Source organism: Mesoplodon mirus (assembly GCF_964341445.2).
Source record: "Mesoplodon mirus genome assembly, chromosome: 13".
NCBI classification, from domain to species: Eukaryota; Metazoa; Chordata; class Mammalia; order Artiodactyla; family Ziphiidae; genus Mesoplodon; species Mesoplodon mirus.
Window position 1 is genome coordinate 77209127 of NC_138989.1, and position 17309 is coordinate 77226435.

Sequence of the window (17309 nt, forward strand, 5' to 3'; positions counted from 1 at the left end):
ATGCGGGTTATGAGATGATGTGGAAATGGGTGCGAGGTCGAGAGCTGGGATGCTGTAATCAGAAGCCCATCCTCAGTCCAGAATTCTCCTCTTCCTGGAGTCTAAGCTCCTCATTTTAATGCTGTGAATGAAACCATTGCCTATCCTGTAAGAGCAGATGATCTTGCTTCCCACGAATCGATGTGGACCACAAAGCATGGCTTTCTTCCTCTCCTGGAACCATAAATTAAGGTCTGTTCTGCACTCATCTGCTCGCCAGGTCTTGGCAGCCTTCTCTGGACCTTGGGGCTCCTTGAGTACTTACAGTCTTTGTTCACATAAGCAGCCTCCCGATGGCTGGCCCAGATGTGAGGCCCACATCTGGAAACTATCCCTAGTCTTGGCCCAGGCCTTCAGGCTTAGGAGATGTGTGTGTGTCAGGTACAACCCCGCCCTGCCTGGTGATCCACACACAAGGCCCCGTGCAGGGCAGAGGTCTTGGGGAGTGGCGGCTGGGTTTGGAGACCGTGGGTTGGGTTCAATCCCAATGGGCTGCCTGACAACAGCACCACACTCGTGTTCCCATCCCACCATCCTTCCTTGATTCTCTGGCAGGGCCCACAGTGCCAGGTCTGCCACAGACGTCCAGCGTGCAACCCACCGACCTTGAGGCATCTCACTGATGCTGCCGCCATGGCTTGGCCCATGGACGGAAATGGTTGTCTGAGCCTGGAACTGGGTCTCCCAGCTTGAGAATTTATACCTGAGATTTATGGCGCAGGCATGAGGGTGAATTGTTTGTATATCACAAAGTGCTTCGTTCAGAGAGGGCTTCAATGCTTAAAGAAAACCCTGTGCTCTAAAGCCAGTAATACAGCATGACCCACTTTGGACCAGTGGTGCCTGTCCAGGGAAATGCCCTGCCCACCATTCTTAAGGAACAGTGAGCACCCAAGAGTGGTTTACGTGCAGGAAGGAGGTGGCATTTCTGGTAGGACCAGAGTTTGCGCAAGTGCTTGTATCAGGTACTCGTGTAAAGCTGCCGGCTGCTATTGACAGATTGGAGGTCTGACTGACCCTCTGGGCCAAGAAGGATCCTCACTGATGTGTCTGCCTGGCCTGACCTATTGGTTTTTGGTTTTTTTTTCGTCGAATGCATTTTACAATTTCCCAACTAGAAAATTTTAAACATACAGTAAAACAAAAGAAAAAAATTATTCCTCAAATCCCAACATCAGAGATAACCGTTAACATTTTGGTTTCTATATGCCAAATCTTTTCTCATATGTATGTATAAATAGTTTCTAAAATAATGAAAGACAATCATCCCATAATACTGTTCTAGAATCTGCTTTTCTTTCAATATCTCATAAATATTTCCATGTCAAAAATATACAACTACATCAGCGGTCTTAAGAGGAGCAGTACTGCTACTTAGGACTGAAGATCTATGAAGGCATTTTCAGTTGTCGCAATCATGGCAGAGTAGGAGAGGGTGGGTGGGAGATGTGCAGCTGGCACTTAGAAGGCAAGGGACCAGGAAATTAAGTATTCTGCAAAGCTTAGTCCAGCTCAGATTTTGAATATCCTGATGGATATTTACAACAGTGGGAAAAAATTTATAATAACTTCAGCCTAAGACCTAACTCCTTTTTTACGTATAAACACAAAGCTTTTTGGCATGGTTTTAGTATACACAGAATTTTATAACAATGCAACTAATGAGTTTTATTTTGTTTACACTTTATACTATGAATTGTCAGCTCAACCATTTGGAAAATCTCATCAGCAACGGCAAAGCCACTCCCAGCCTCTGAGTCAAGGTTATAGCCACCTGGATCTATCTGTATTGTAGTCATTGCATTTAGAATGAGTGTGCAACTAGTCGCCCGGCTAGCTCAGTCGGTAGAGCATGAGACTCTTAGAATGAGTGTACATACATGGGAATACACTTATCCGCCTTTTGTTTCCAAACGTCAGATGCAGAAAGTATCTACAAACGTTTAGTGGTAGAATTGTCTTACTTCTATTAAGTCCCAACTTACTTAAAAGCAGATTCAAACACCTGGTTTCTTCATTATGTCTTCAAATGTAGCTGCGCCTAAACATTTGCAAATGGCAACTGTTATCTGTCAGCCCTGTACCCCCTTCTAAGCCCTGCTCTCCATCTCTGAGGTTGGAAACCTCCAAGTTATATCTTCCAGATTCCTTCCCATCTGGCTTCTTTGAGCGTCTGCCAATGGGAGGCACTGGGGGAGGTTGGAAGAGGAGATCAGGGAGACGCTATTTTCCCGGGGCTTCTGGGTTGTGTAGTGTGCGCAGCGGCAGCTGCAGCAGCCTGGCCGTCGGAGGCTCCCGGTAACTCTATTTTCCCTGTTGCTTCTCCAGTTCTAGGGAGTAGTGGCTCCTTGGAGTTTCTAACCCTGGACAACCCTACCTTCCTCTCTGTGCTCTTCCAGCCCTTCCCAAACCTTTATAACCAGTTCCCTAGATTAATTTACTTCTGTTTGAAAATACCTAGAATGGTTTGTTTTCCTGATTAGACACGAAAGGATAAAAAGGGCTTAGAATTATATTCTGTTTGACTTGTTTAATGTTACGGTCAGGCCATTATATCCCTTTTAAAAAAAATTCTGCACTTGGGTAGGTATATTGCCTATGAATTCAATTTCAGGATAAAAAGGGGAGTATTACAAACTATTTATCACTATAAAAAACTGGTTTTGAGCTTGAAAGGAGTTGAAAGCAATCCATGCCATCGTTTGTAGTGACCTCTTTCATCTTTTCCACAACCCCCTATTGTTTGACGTTGAGAATTATTTCAGACTTTTCATTATGACAGTGGCGCTTCCAGGAATATCCTGGTACTTAGAGTTTCCAGTGCATTTCAGAACTTCTGAGGGCAACTGTTTCTACTAGAACTCATTTCTGTTGCAGATCTCATCTCCTTCCTGGATGTGAGTTTTCGTAAAGAAAGACCAAAAAAAATTGCACTTGCAGAATACACTGTGACAGCCCTGATGGGGGGAGGGTGCAGGTAGCAGGTGGGCATAGGAGGGGTGCAGGACGGGGTACAGGATGGAAAGTGAAGATGAAAAAAATCATATACTAAGAAAACACTAACCAAAAGAGAAATCAAGTAGTAATATTAACAGCAGGCTAAGTAAACTTTGAGATAAAAAGTGTTACTAAACATAAAGGTCGTGACATAATAAATGATAAAAGGTCCCATTTTCCAGAAATATATAACAGTTCTAAATCCGAATGTAACTAATAACAGAACCTCAAATATACATAAAACAAAAATTGACAGCTTTACAGGAGAAACTGCCAAATTCACCGTATCTCTGGGAAATTTTAACACACCTATTTTGGTAGCTATTTCAAAGGATTGATGTCAGACAGGACATAATCTTTAATCACAATTCAATTAAATTATAAATAAAAAGATAACTTTTTAATCCAAACCCCACGTCTTTGGAAACATACATAAAACACTTTAAATTTAATCATGTATTAAAAACAAAATCACAATAGAAATGAAAATATTCAGAACTAAACAGTAACTAAAAATTATGAACCAAAATGTGCCAGATGCAGCTAAAGTTGTACTTAGAGAACAACTTATAACTTTAGATGTTTATGTTAGGAAATAAGAAAATCTAATAACTTAATAAACCAAAGAGCCAACTTAAGAATTAGGGGAAAAATAGCAGCATAAGCCCAAAGAAATAAGAAATATAATGAAGGTAATGCAGAAATTAATGAAATAGGACATATATATTAGAGAGGATCAACAAAGACAAAGTTGTTTTGGGGGAGGGGAAAAAATAAATATCTAGCAATATTAATCAAGAAAAAAGAAAACAAACATGAATAAATTCTTTAAATTTAAAGAATTTAAAAGGGGATTACAACTACAGGTGATGCAGACCTTAAACAGATAACTGGAGGATACTATAAGCAACAGTGAGTGGTCGTGTTACCAGTCAGTGACTTAGATAGGCCATTCCTTCTTTGATAAAAATGTTTGAATTAGCTGATCACATATAAAGCATAAAGCAGCATTGCTCATTAGTTAGTGACTATATTGTGAAGATGCAGATTCTGACTCAGTAGGTCTGCGTGGCGCCTGAAAATCTGCATTTCTTTTTTTCCTATTCCTGAGTTTTGTTTTATTTGCTTATTTATTTTTATTAAAGCATAGTTGATTTACAATGTTGTGTTAGTTTCAGGTGTACAGCAAAGTGATTCCGTTTTTAATATATATATATCCTTTTCAGATTGTTTTCCATTATAGGTTATTACAAGATATTGAATATAGTTCCCTGTGCTATACAGTAGGTCCTTCTGTGTTTATTTATTTTATATACAGTAGTGTGTATCTGTTGGTCCCAAACTCCTAATTTATCCTCATCCTTTCCCCTTTGGTAACCATAAGTTTGTTTTCTATGTCTGTGAGTCTATTCTTAGGGTTTTTTTTAATAACAAAATTATATTTGAAGACATAGTCCATGGCATTTACATAAGAATTCTTTTTTTTTTAATTTTATCATTTATTTAACTATTGCTTTGGCCTTTATGGCAGTCTTTTTTTTAACATGTTTCAATTAAACTTTATTTATGGATATTGAAAGGTGAATTTCATATAATTTTCACATGTCATAAAATAATATTCTTTTTTTGAAGAAATTTTCAACCATTTAAAAAATGTAAAAAGCATTTTAGCACATGAGCCATACAGAAATAGGGGATGGGTTGGGTTTGGCCCATGGGCTATTGTTTGTTGACTTCTGATCTAAACCAGTGCTTCTCAAACTTTTTTTTTTGGCTGTATAGTTGATGTACAATATTATAAGTTTCAAGTGTACAACACAGTGTTTCACAATTTTTAAAGGTTATACTCCATTTATAGTCGTAAAATATTGGCGATTTTCCCTGTGCTGTACAATATATCCTTATAGCTTATTTATTTTATAAACAGTAGTTTGTACCTCTTAATTCTCTACCCCTATCTTGCCCCGCCTCCTTTCCCTCTCCCCACTGGTAACCAAAGTTTTTTCTCTATATCTGTGAGTCTGTTTCTTTTTTGTTATATTCACTAGTTTATTTTTTAGATTCCACATATAAGTGATATCATACAGTATTTGTCTTTCTCTGTGTGACTTATTTCACTAAGCATAATATCTTGCAAGTCCATCCATGTTGTTGTAAATGGCAAAATTTCATTCTTTTTTCTGACAGTATTTCGCTACATGTATACACCACATCTTTATCCATTCATCTGTTGATGGACACTTAGGTTGCTTCCATATCTTCGCTATTGTAAATAATCCTGCTGTGAACATTGGGGTGCATGTGTCTCTTTGAATTAGTGTTTTTGTTTTCTTTGGATATATACCCAGGAGTGGAATTGCTGGATCATATGGTAGTTCTACTTTTAGTTTTTTGAGGAACCTCCATACTATTTTCCACAGTGGCTGCACCAATCTACATTCCCACCAACAGAGGGTTCCCTTTTCTCTACAGTCTTGCCAACATTTGTTATTTGTGGTCTTTTTGATGATGGCCATTCTGACAGGTGTGCGGTGATATCTCATTGTGGTTTTGATCTGCATTTCTCTGATGATTACCAATGTTGAGCATCTTTTCACGTGCCTGTTGGCCAGAGAATCTGCATTTCTAACAAGACCCCCTGAGTGGTGTAGATGTGCTGGTCCATATTTGAGTAGCAAGGCCTTAGGCATCATTGTCTCATACACCAGCATTACTGTCTTTTTAGGCAGATTCTGTCCTGCAGTCTGTGCTGCCTTTTTTCAGTTACTCCCAAACTCCCAAATCCTTCCCATTCCACCCAGATATAGTAAAGCTAAGTTTCATCAGTTGAAACCTGAAATAACCTTGAAAGAAGCAGAACAAAAAACAAAACAAGATGAGTACCCTCTAATTTTACTACAAGTTGCAACTAAAAAGACATCATCCCTAAAAGAGAACACCTACAGTCAAGCCCTTTTTTCTTTCTTTTGTTTTTTGTTTTGTTCTGTTTAGATGAACCAATTTTCTCTATATTATGGGAAATGGGTGAATTGAAAAGTGCTATATAGACGTAATGCCTGCCAATAATTATAATGACATACAATTATATAATCCATTCATTGACAATAAACACTATGAAAATTTCTGTTTTAATTATATAAGGGAAATTTCTGTTTGTCTTCATAAAATGTTTTAGAGGCTTATCTTAATTATCCCCATATCATTCACGGTTGAATAAAAAGTCAGTTTGATGTGCAATGTGGGATTTAAAAAAAGTCTCCTACATAACGCCTTCCAAAGCATGAACTTTAACTTCAAATTCCCTTTGTGTAAGTCAAGGAGAAATTGATGAAGTCATTTTGCTTGAGTGCACAAAATGAGAATTTTACTTACAGTTTCTGACAATAATAAGGTTGTCATCTTTAATATTTAAGCTCAAGGCTGGAGGGGAAAAGATATGTATGCACATATTTGTACAACCTAGCAAATATTAGTCATTTGTCCCCAAACACCTAGAACCAAGCAGAAAAATAAAACAGGGTGCTCTGGCCGTCCCAGAAAATGTATAAGGTTTTAGATAAAGTATGACATAGTCTTTGGTGTGACTGCCACCCTGGGTGTCCCTCTTCTGGTTGCTGCTGGCACTCTCCACAGTGTCCTCATTTCCACCTTGGGCCAGTGCTGAATGAGCAGGAGGAAATATTTGATAGATGTCAGGCCTGTCACTGGAGCATTACAGGCAACAGGCCTGCAGGAGTGAGTGTCCAGTTCTTCATGCCATCTTCAGCTCAGTTCTAATCAGCTGCACCTCAACACAAAACTTGACCTAGAACCAAGTAGGCCATTTACAAATTCCAAAACACAAGCACCCAGGGTAATCAATTTACTCTATATTTTGAGTATAATTCTAAAACACCAAGCACTAGATAATATGAGTGAAAGACCCAGGGCCTAGACCACAAAGCCCGCAGCCACTGAAAGCACAATTTTGTGGCAGCCTCCTTCTTGGTCACGGAATTCCAACAGAGACATTTATGATGAAGCCCTGGGTAGACACAAGGTAAGTGGGAAACAAGACAAATTATTTCTCAAAACTGTGTTTCTAAAAACCTAGCACAGGTTTCAGACCTCTCAATAGGCTTTCCCAAGGAAATCTAATCTAATAGCTAATATCAGGGACTTTTTCCATATCTGGTTTAAGAATTGTGGCCCAGAAAAATGGCCATACAAAAGCGTTCCCTCATGAGACTCTCCTGACTATTCATGAGGTTGGAATGCTCCCACCTTTCTTCAGGTGAGCACCCTGAGGCCCAGACAAGTTAGGTGACAGATCAAGGCCCAGGGGTTGGGTTAGTTAGCTCCTCCATTCAAGCCCGGGGCTTTCAAACTCCAGAGTGTTTCTGCTCCACTATGCTGCCCATCTTACAATAACGTAACACGCAGCTCAGAGATGGATCTGCTCCTTACAAGTGCCAGGAAGCTCTGAATAAAAATCGTAGAATCATACTTTGAATAATCACATCTAGGGAATAAGTCTGTTCTTCCTCTGAAGTATCGTCCGTATGTATTAGACAATTTAGTCACTGAAGCCTTTTAGACATAATCATTTGTTTCATTCTCCAAGGTCCATAAGAGGGGAGATTCTGTCTCTCTTATTCACAGCTAAATGCTATGGCCAGACAATTCTTAGCACATAGTTTGTGTTCAACAAATATCTGTGACTGATAGCTTAAGAACTACCTGTTGAAAGAATTCATTAATGAGTTCAGGAAAGGACAGAAAGGTCATCTATGAGGTCATCCAGAGGATTTGGATTATGACATAAGCCTAGTTCTTGGACTCCACCCTTCTGAATATTTAATATAATACAGACATGGGGCTTCCCTGGTGGCGCAGTGGTTGAGAGTCCGCCTGCCGATGCAGGGGACACAGGTTTGTGCCCCAGTCCGGGAAGATCCCACATGCCGTGGAACGGCTAGGCCCGTGAGCCATGGCCGTTGAGCCTGTGCATCCGGAGCCTGTGCTCCACAACGGGAGAGACCACAGCAGTGAGAGGCCTGCGTACCGCAAAAAAAAAAAAAAAAAAAAAAAAAAAAAATATATATATATATATATATATATTTATTTATTTATTTATTTATTTATTTACTTACTTATTTATGTGTATATATATATATACAGACATGATAGAATATGTATATATAAAATTAAAATGTACAATCACTGTATTCATTTTCTAGGGATGCTGTAATAGGATACCAGATAAACTGGGTGGCTTAAACAACAGAAATTCATTGCCTCACAGTTCTTAGGGCTAGAAGTTCAAGATCGAGGTGTTGGCAGAGTTCGTTCTTTCTGAGGAACTATTGACAAATCTCACCCTTGCATACAGAGCTTCAAATCAGCCTTTTATGGGCCTTTAATCCTGGACAACCAAGGATCCTCAAACACACAAGGAGAACCACTAACACAAAGTAGCCCCAAGCAAACAACTGCAAAAAAGAAGCTGGAGGAAATGGGATGAATCAGGGAAGAGAGAAAAAATGTAAATAACCCCAAATTATATCCTTAGAAACAAGAAAACACTGCAGCTTTAAAGCAAAGAGTAAAATTCTATAAAATGGTAACAATTAGAGATTAAGAATAAGCTCTTGGAAAATTAAAACATATACAACAGCCAAAATAAAAATATTCAACATGGGGGTTAGTAGGTAAAGTTGAATAAATTAATACAAATGATTAAAAAATGGAAAATGTGATAGAAAAGATGAGACATGGAAGGTTATTCCTGAATGTCCAACATCTGACTAATAGGAGTTCCAGAATGAGAGAACAGAGAAAATGGACAGGAAAAAATTTATTGAGCATTTTCTAGAGCTGGGACTCAGGTCTCCAGATTGAAGAGCTGACCATGGGGAAGTGATTCACACCCAGGTAGCTGCTGTGGACAACAGAGATAAAGGAATGTTCCTAAAATCCTTCTAAGGAGAAAAAAAAAAAGCATCAGGCCTCTCAACATTACATGCAGAAAATAGGGGAGCAATGTCTTTTAAATCCTCAGAAAAATGAACTCAATCTAGAGCTTGGCTCTCTGATAAACTCACTTGAATGTGAGGCAAAATAGATTTTCAGTCATCCTAGGACTCAGAATCTCTACCTTGCATTCATTTTGTCATAGAAAGTGAGTGATGTTTATGCTCAGGTCATATGGAGTAAACCAAGAAAGGCAATGAACTAGGATCCCAGAAAGAGTGGATGTAACCCAGGAAAAGGGTGAAGAGAAGTTTCAGGAAGACAGAAGAGCAGCAGACTCACCTGGACAGGAGGACAGAGGGTTCAGGGAAAGGAGACCCTGAAGAAAACGGGGGCTCCCTAGAATATCTGAGATAATAGATCACTCGGGTAAGATAAAAGACGGACAGATGGCAGAACTGAGGGAGCACTTGAAACAAAATAAGTAAATTCACATAGTCATAATCATATGATTTAATTTAAAATAGTGATCCATCATAACAGATAATAGATACCATCAAAAATGGATAAGAGCAAGCCATATAAGCATGTTATATAATAACATGAAGGCAGTTGCCAGAAGCAGTAGCTAAAAGAGTTCAAAGTGGTTCCTCCAGGTATTAGAACTAGAGTCCGAGGAGGGGGGGAAGCAGCAAGGAGGGGTGAAGGGTTGCTGGGATTTATGACCAGCCTTGGGGCACTATTTGGTTCTTAACTCTATGTAAACACGAGTTTGGTAAAAAATTTAAAACTAAAGGAAAACAACTACAATGTGGTAAGTGCTACCAGAGCGGGAGTGGAGAAGAGGAAGCTTTGAGTCTGCATTGAAAGGAAACCTTCCTAGAAGAGGCTGGTCACGGTTACGTGATGCCAGAGTCAGACCTGCCAGTTTCATTCACTCATTCACTCCTATACCGTGCTCTAGACACTGCTCTAAGTTCTGGGACTAGAGCAGTGAACAAAGAGACCTGGAGAGTGTATGCCATTTTCCCAGCTGCCAGTGAGCAGCTGACACTCATGCGTTCGCTTCTAATCCCCACATAGCACTTTGAGTAGTGCCGGAGTGACACGGCCAGTGAATCCTGGTTAAATGAGTTAACGAATGAATGAATGGTGTAGCCTGTAAAATCCACAGCCATGTGAACGGGCAAGTAGCCATGAGGATAAAGAGCATTTTCTGGACTTGAAGTATAAAGAAATTTCTCCTCTAATCAAATGGCAGCGTGTTTAGAGAAAATTTAGAAATCCAATATCCCAGACAGGAAGGTCGTGGGTCCCCACTTCGCTCATTAACTGTGTAGCCCTTTGTTGTCACTACATTTCTCAGTATTACAAAAGTCTCATCCATAAAATGGGAATCATGGTAATACCCCATAGCATTATTATAGGAACCAGTTGAGATAGTGCTTTGTAAACTGTAGAACACTATAAATATTTTAATTGCTTTACCCTTGGGATTTTTAGTAGACTTTGCCTATTACTTTTAGAATAACGGGAAGTTAGAACCTTGGAGTTCATGGAATCCATCCTCTCATTTTATTAGAAGAGGAAACTGAGGGCCAGAGTGGGGCAGTGGGTTTCCCAAGATCACACAGCCAGGCTGTGCAATGTTGAGACACCCATGTCTCCTGAGTTCAGTGCTTCTTCTTGTTCAACCCAGTTTGTCCCCTTTGGGTTCAGAGGTTTCAATTCAGAATCATTTGGAAGTGCTGTAATTCAGAAGTAGAATTCTGTCACTTAAGAGTGAAAAAAAAAAAAAAAAACTAGTCAAGCATGAAAGAACTCAAGGTTTTGCATATCAGAAAGTCCTAAAGCCCAAATGAGTAAGGTTAGCTCTTGACTCCAAGAGAATCTTCCGTCTTATTTCAAATGATGTGTCCATCCCTTATTTCTTAAGAGCAGAAGTGACACCAAAAATGTGACTGCTTTATGAATTACTGTAGGATGGGAAGCCTGCTGCCCTGGTTTCAGGAGACTCCGCATGGATGTGTGTATTTGATACCATGCTGCGTTCTAAATTTTTCATCATAAGCTACAATAGTCACAAAAGATGTACTTTCCAGCGTGCTGTAAACATTGGCATTTGAAAAACAAACTGGCTCAGAACGCTTAAACATGTATAATGGAGTCTAAATACCACAAGAGATGAACACCTCCATCATTCATTTAAAAAAGGATGTGAACCCCACTCTTGTTTAACCCTTGGGACGTCTGTGTCCTCCCTTTTTCTTCTCAAACCCACATTTCCATTCTATTTCTCCCACAGAATTTTATCCCAATGTAAGATCTGTGCTTCAAAGTAGTAATTGATTACCCGATTATGCTTCTCTGCCACAGTTGTATGTGTATAAATTGAAATTTTTAACTGTTCAAATTTTCCAGTGACCATAAGGCACGAGGCATTCACTTTTATCTGGATAAAAATGAGTTATTGCTATAATTATTATTAGTTCACAATTGATCAAAACAATATAAATATTATTGCAAATGTTGATTTGATATATAATTGTTACATATAACCGTAAAATGTTATTGGAGACGCCTCTCTTAAAGAGATGGATTCATCCATAGGTGAATATTACTGATTGCTAGAATAAGACAAAAAGTTCAGCTTCAATTCTTTTCCTAGTTTTCATTCTTACACGTGTAAGTTCTACAGCTCTCTGTTCCCATAAATAAGTAGCAGGCATTTTGTTACAGCAGTGGCATTCAGTTCTTTGAACTTCTTCCAAGAGATATTTCAAAAATCACATACTAATCCATCTTTAAAAATTATTAATCTATCAGCTGACAACTCAGTTAGGCCCTCCTTCAATTTTATTAAAAGCCAAAAAAACCCTACAAGGAAACCATTTGATTTACAAAGAGATTTGTTATCCAGTCATTGGAGTTATTTAGTTTCTCAATTTTGGGAAAATATAACCAAAAAGGAGGGCTATATTGAGACTTAGTAAATGACAATTAATTATACTTGTTATCTATCCCTTAGGCATTTTATTCCACCCAATATTAACAAAAAGATTTATGAACATCTAAATACTGTTAATTTCAGTATGCCTTTACTAATAGGATATTTTTGATAAAATGCTACTACCTTATCAAGGACTTTTTTTTTTTTCCCCCAGAAAAGTATGCTTTTATTTTTTGACCTAAAGATTGGTGTTTGATGAAGTTATTGTAATCTTTAGAGCCACCATCGTGTTGTCTTTCTTTCCCATCTAGCCTCCAGCGTCTGTGATTGCAGGGACCATAACTGGTGCATCTATGCTAGTACCTAGCACAGTCTCAGGAACATGGTAGTTATCCAGGACTTTAAAATCTATTTTATTCAAGACACTGGAGCAATCATTTAGTTCATTTAATTTATGGAAATCAGCTGCCATATAAACGAATTAACAAAGTCAGTCTTCTATTGTCCAGTCAGTCAACCAAATTAACTTTGGCTTCCTGTTAGAAGAAAGAGTCTGCCTTCCTTTCTCAATTCAGGTGAATGTGATAAGCTGTGTCTCCAGCATAACTTCTCACTTCACAGAGAGTGGAAGAAAGCATAGAGGCTGCCCCCACTGCCTGTGTTCCTGCTTTGCTTTCCCTCCAGAGGCAAGTACTCTGTCAGTAGTCAGGGCATATGAGAGGAGAGATCTTTAAAGTAGTCCGAACACCTGACTTGGACTAAAAACCTCAACTCTGAAGCTATGCTTCTCCTGAACAGAAATATGTGTAGATGGCAAGTTTATGATGCCCGATTAAGCACCAGTGTGTCAGATTGCCCTTGGTTTGGAACTCTAATTCTTATTCTGGGGCATCTATGAAAAGCACGCTTTTCTTCTGTAAGGAAGAAGAAAAACAGTTGGAAAAGGAGGTTGTCAAAGGAGACCAGGTCCTTTCTCAGAGAAGATGAGCAGCAGGCAGATTGCCCAGAAGTTGGGAATCTGGAAATCTATTTGAATTAACCCAACTCTGGAGTGTCTACTGCTGCAGGGACCCAAAGACTTTCAGGAGAGATACAAAGAGTTGGGTTAGTAAAATACACCCCCCAGATGCCCAGCTTCCTTGGGAGTCTTCCTGATACTGATCCTCCTGACAGAGTCCCTAACACCCAGAAGGCTAGAAGGCAGCCCTTCTGTTATCCTGCAGAGTTCATGGATGAGCCCAGGGGGCTGCGGATCCTCCCCCAGGCCCACTCAGCCTGCACCCTCTCCAACCATGAGCCCAAGGTTGGCAACAGTCAGATCCGTAGTGCCTTTAAAGATGCACTTAGAATGCACTGAGGGGTGCAAGTTAGGACCAAAATGATTTAAAATATATTTTTCATTCTAGTAGAAAATGAGTCTACTGAAATAATACAGGCGAACCTCGGAGATATTGCGGGTTCAGTTCCAGGCTACTGCAAAAAAAAAAAAAAAGCGAATATCAAAATAAAGCAAGTCACACAAATATTTTGGTTTCCCAGTGCATATGAAAGTTATGTTTACACTATACTGTCTATTAAGTGTGCAATAGCATTATGGCTAGAAAAAAATACGTACCTTAATTTAAAAATGCTACATTGCTAAAAAATAAACCATCACCTGAGCCTTCGTGAGTCGTAGTAATAACATCAAAGATCATTAATCTCAGATCACTAGGACAAATACAGTGATAATGATAAAAGTTTGAAATATTGCAAGAATTACCAAAACGTGACACAGAGACACAAAGTGAGCAAATGCTGTTGGGAAGATGGCGCTGAGACACTTGCTTGATGCAGGGCTGCTGCAAACCTTCAATTGGTAGAAAATGGAGTATCTGCAAAGTACAGTAAAACAAGGTATATCTCTACTGAAGATTTTAGTTCAGCCTAATAAAAGCTCCAAGTAATTATTGGTCAAGGTTCTAATCCAAATTGTGGAGAAAGATTCTTTGCTGGGTTCACACATCAGTGGTCTTGTAAGTAGGCATGAAAACCCAGCAGTAAAGAAAAGTAACCAATAAAGTAACACTGGGAAGACAGCTCCACTGGCCTCCAGCAGTCTTTTAAACAGAACAAGGATGCAAAGGGCCCCCGAAACACGTCCTTTCTGGAGCAGAGGTTAGAGCACTTCTCCCAGAAGGACTTTGCTTGAGGTGTATTTCAGAGGGAGTAAAAACACCCAAGAATCGCTCCAGGTGCCCTTGAGCACCACAGCGAAGGGAGATCAGGTTGTCTTGAACTCGCTTGGTGGATGGGGGTGTGGAAATCCGTAGGAGGCCAAAGAAAAGAATGTGCTTGTAAAGTTTCCATGTCTCAGTGCTTCTGAAATAGGTGGAAATTACAGCTCCAGTCCCTTCACCATGGGAACATCTGGGATAAAAGTACTTCTGTGCATATTAAGAGGACTATTTATAGTTTTCTACGAATGTTAGGGAAGGCAATTATGTAAAGCACTACTGTATTATTAGGTATTTGAAAAATACCAGGCTTGCAGTAACTATTTGCAAAGATCTAGAAGCAATTTAGACGTCCACAGATCTGCCTACTCCAAGTGGGAAAGCACTGGCTTATTTTCCTGATGCAGCAACACCACCAAACTCCAGCTAAAGTCTCTGCTGACAGCAACGAACAGAGCGGTGTCACCAGGCGTGTCCGTCCTGCTGAAGTCATGTTTGTGCTGGTTCTACCCGCACAGGGAGTCAAAGGGAAATAAGAGCTTGAGTCACTTATGGGACGATTTGGACAATGCTCCTGCATAGTAGGGTGGGTGCTCAGACCTACAGGACAGGCTTCTTACCTCCTCTGCAGGACGCTGAATAGAAGCAGACAACTGCCGGGGGGGCAGGACGTGGAACAAGAGCCCATCCAGGTGTTCTGTCCACAGCCAGTCCCAGGTTTGCACAGGTCCTGAAAGAGGGTAGGATGGAGCATGGTTTCCTGGGTCCAGCTGGGCAGAGAGGGATGATTTTTGACAACTTTGCAAATCAGAGCTTGATTTACACATGGTTGTGTCACGATTTTCTGGACCTTTTGCTACTTCTTAAACACCTCCATTGTAATCAAGCCCCATTTTCTAAAACAACTCAGGACCATTTACAACTCTAACCAATTTTCCCCTGTACCGTGGCTTAACGAAGTGTTCCCCAGCCCTTTGAAATAAAGATGTGAACCTTGATCTCATGGGGAATATGACTGTGCAATCCTGAGTAGTCTTTTCTGGCCCCTTTGTCTTTGAATTACATAGTGAGAAATGGCTAGAGAGAAGAAATTAAATTCAAAAGTAAAACAGTAGAGCTGTGAGAAGAGACCCTTATAGAGGAGAAGGGTGGCCTAAATCCTGTTGACTTAATAATGAAATAGAAGAATGTAGATGTGAGAGGAGGGTTACAGAGCTATTAGGAGACTGGTCACCAGAGGGACAATTAAACCAGTGGCTGGAGATGGGGAGGAGGGGTACCCCTGCTGCTGCTGCTGCTGCAGGAGATGAGGAACTAGAAAACTGAGAATGAAGCTTGGAGGTTGCTTATAATGCAGCCTCCCCAAACATGTGATTTAATTTCGTCTTGAACCACCCAAATCCTCTCTTGAATATTAGGTTCCACTGACTGGCATTGTTTGTGGAATTCTTGTCTTCGTCCATGAAAGAGGAGCAAAATTACAAAGGCCAACAGTAATTACATTTTAAATAAACTTAAGCCACCAATTCTTAAATGGGTCTTTTTAATTTCAGTGCACAATTTTATACTGAACTGTCATCCCTCCAGATTCTACTTCTTCGTTTTAGCCATTGAGGATTAAGCGACCAATCAGTTGTTAATATTTTTGCCAATCGGAAATATGATTTTAAACATTTAAAAGACGGCCACGTCCTAAGTTAAACAAAAATGCAAGTTAAATGCCTTAGAGAAAATAGTGTTTGATATTCACGACGTTATAATGAACCTGAGTGCCAGGGTCTGAGGCTGGCCTTTCCTCAAACTGACAAATAAAGCCCGGATGATTGAAGGCAGCAAATCCTGTGGGATCCAAGTCCTGACTGTGGTGCCTCCTCGTGTTTCCTGAGAATAGGTAACCCCTTCTCGTGCCAGAAACACAAAACCCGACTCTCTACCCTCCAAACCTGGAGCCTGGACTTTCCCCTTTTGGACACATAAACAGAGAATGACAAGGGCAGAGAGAAGCTAGGGATGCTTCTTCATTGTAGCCTAATGAACGAGTCTCCCAGTGAGAAGATGATGCCCCAGGAAAAAGTCGCCCCAAGGGTCCCACTTAATAGTAAATTACTGCCTTAGTGTATTAAATTGTACCCTAGAGGCCAAAAGGAATTATGGAAAACTGCCTGATTTACAAAGTGATTTACACACGAGGTGTTATCTGTCTCCATAAATCTGAAACATCTACAGAACAAGCCACTCCTAAGGTAATACAAAGCAAGGCGATTTCAAGTATGTAGTTATTTACCACCACTCCGTTCAGCCTCCCTCAGAATCAACGCCGGAGACAATGAACACGGGCCTCTTTAACTCATTCTGTCACGTGAAGACCATTTTTCTCATGTGGAGAGAAAACAAGGGGAAATGCAGTAAAAAGAATCTCCCTCCCTTCCTCTCCTCTTTCTCTCTCTCCGAAGCACAGTCCTGAGATGTTCTGAGGCGTGTATGTTCTCAGACACTGCCAGGGGGCTTTTTACAAAGGACCTGAAGCTCTTGGGCCCACAAATGACAGAACAGAGGATGTCTCACTTTCACCAGGACTGCTCTTCTTTCACATTTACCCGCCTCTCCTTTGGTTCTGCAGTTGGATTCATAACTGAAGGGTGAATCTCAAGTTCAATGAGTCGACAGCTCATTCATTACCTTGAAAACAGAAATGGCATATGCAAATAGATTTTAAAGAAGGTCTGTCTTCTGTTACTTCATGTTTGAGTCCGAGTTCACAAAACTCTTTTCAAATCTAATATTTATTGAGGGCATTTCCTCAAAGAGCATTTGCTAAGGTTGCTGCTGCCAGAAGCTGAAAATATAGTTCACTTAAAAGCAATTTTATTTATACAACTTGAGGATATTTATGACACGATCATTGATTGAATGTTCAGCCCGTTTTCTTATCAGCAGTGCATCTCCCCAAAATGAGAAGAGGTGAGAAGGAGCTGTGTGGACTGAAATACCCATCAAGTGTGACAGAAGCAGGTCTGTATTTAGGGGAAGACGCTCTAAGTCTGGAAAAGGCCGCCGGAACAGAAACCATCTCCTCTAAGTAGTTGATCATAATAAAGCTCTGATCAAATTCACAATCCTAAGACACACACTCAAACTTACTCAGACAAATTACT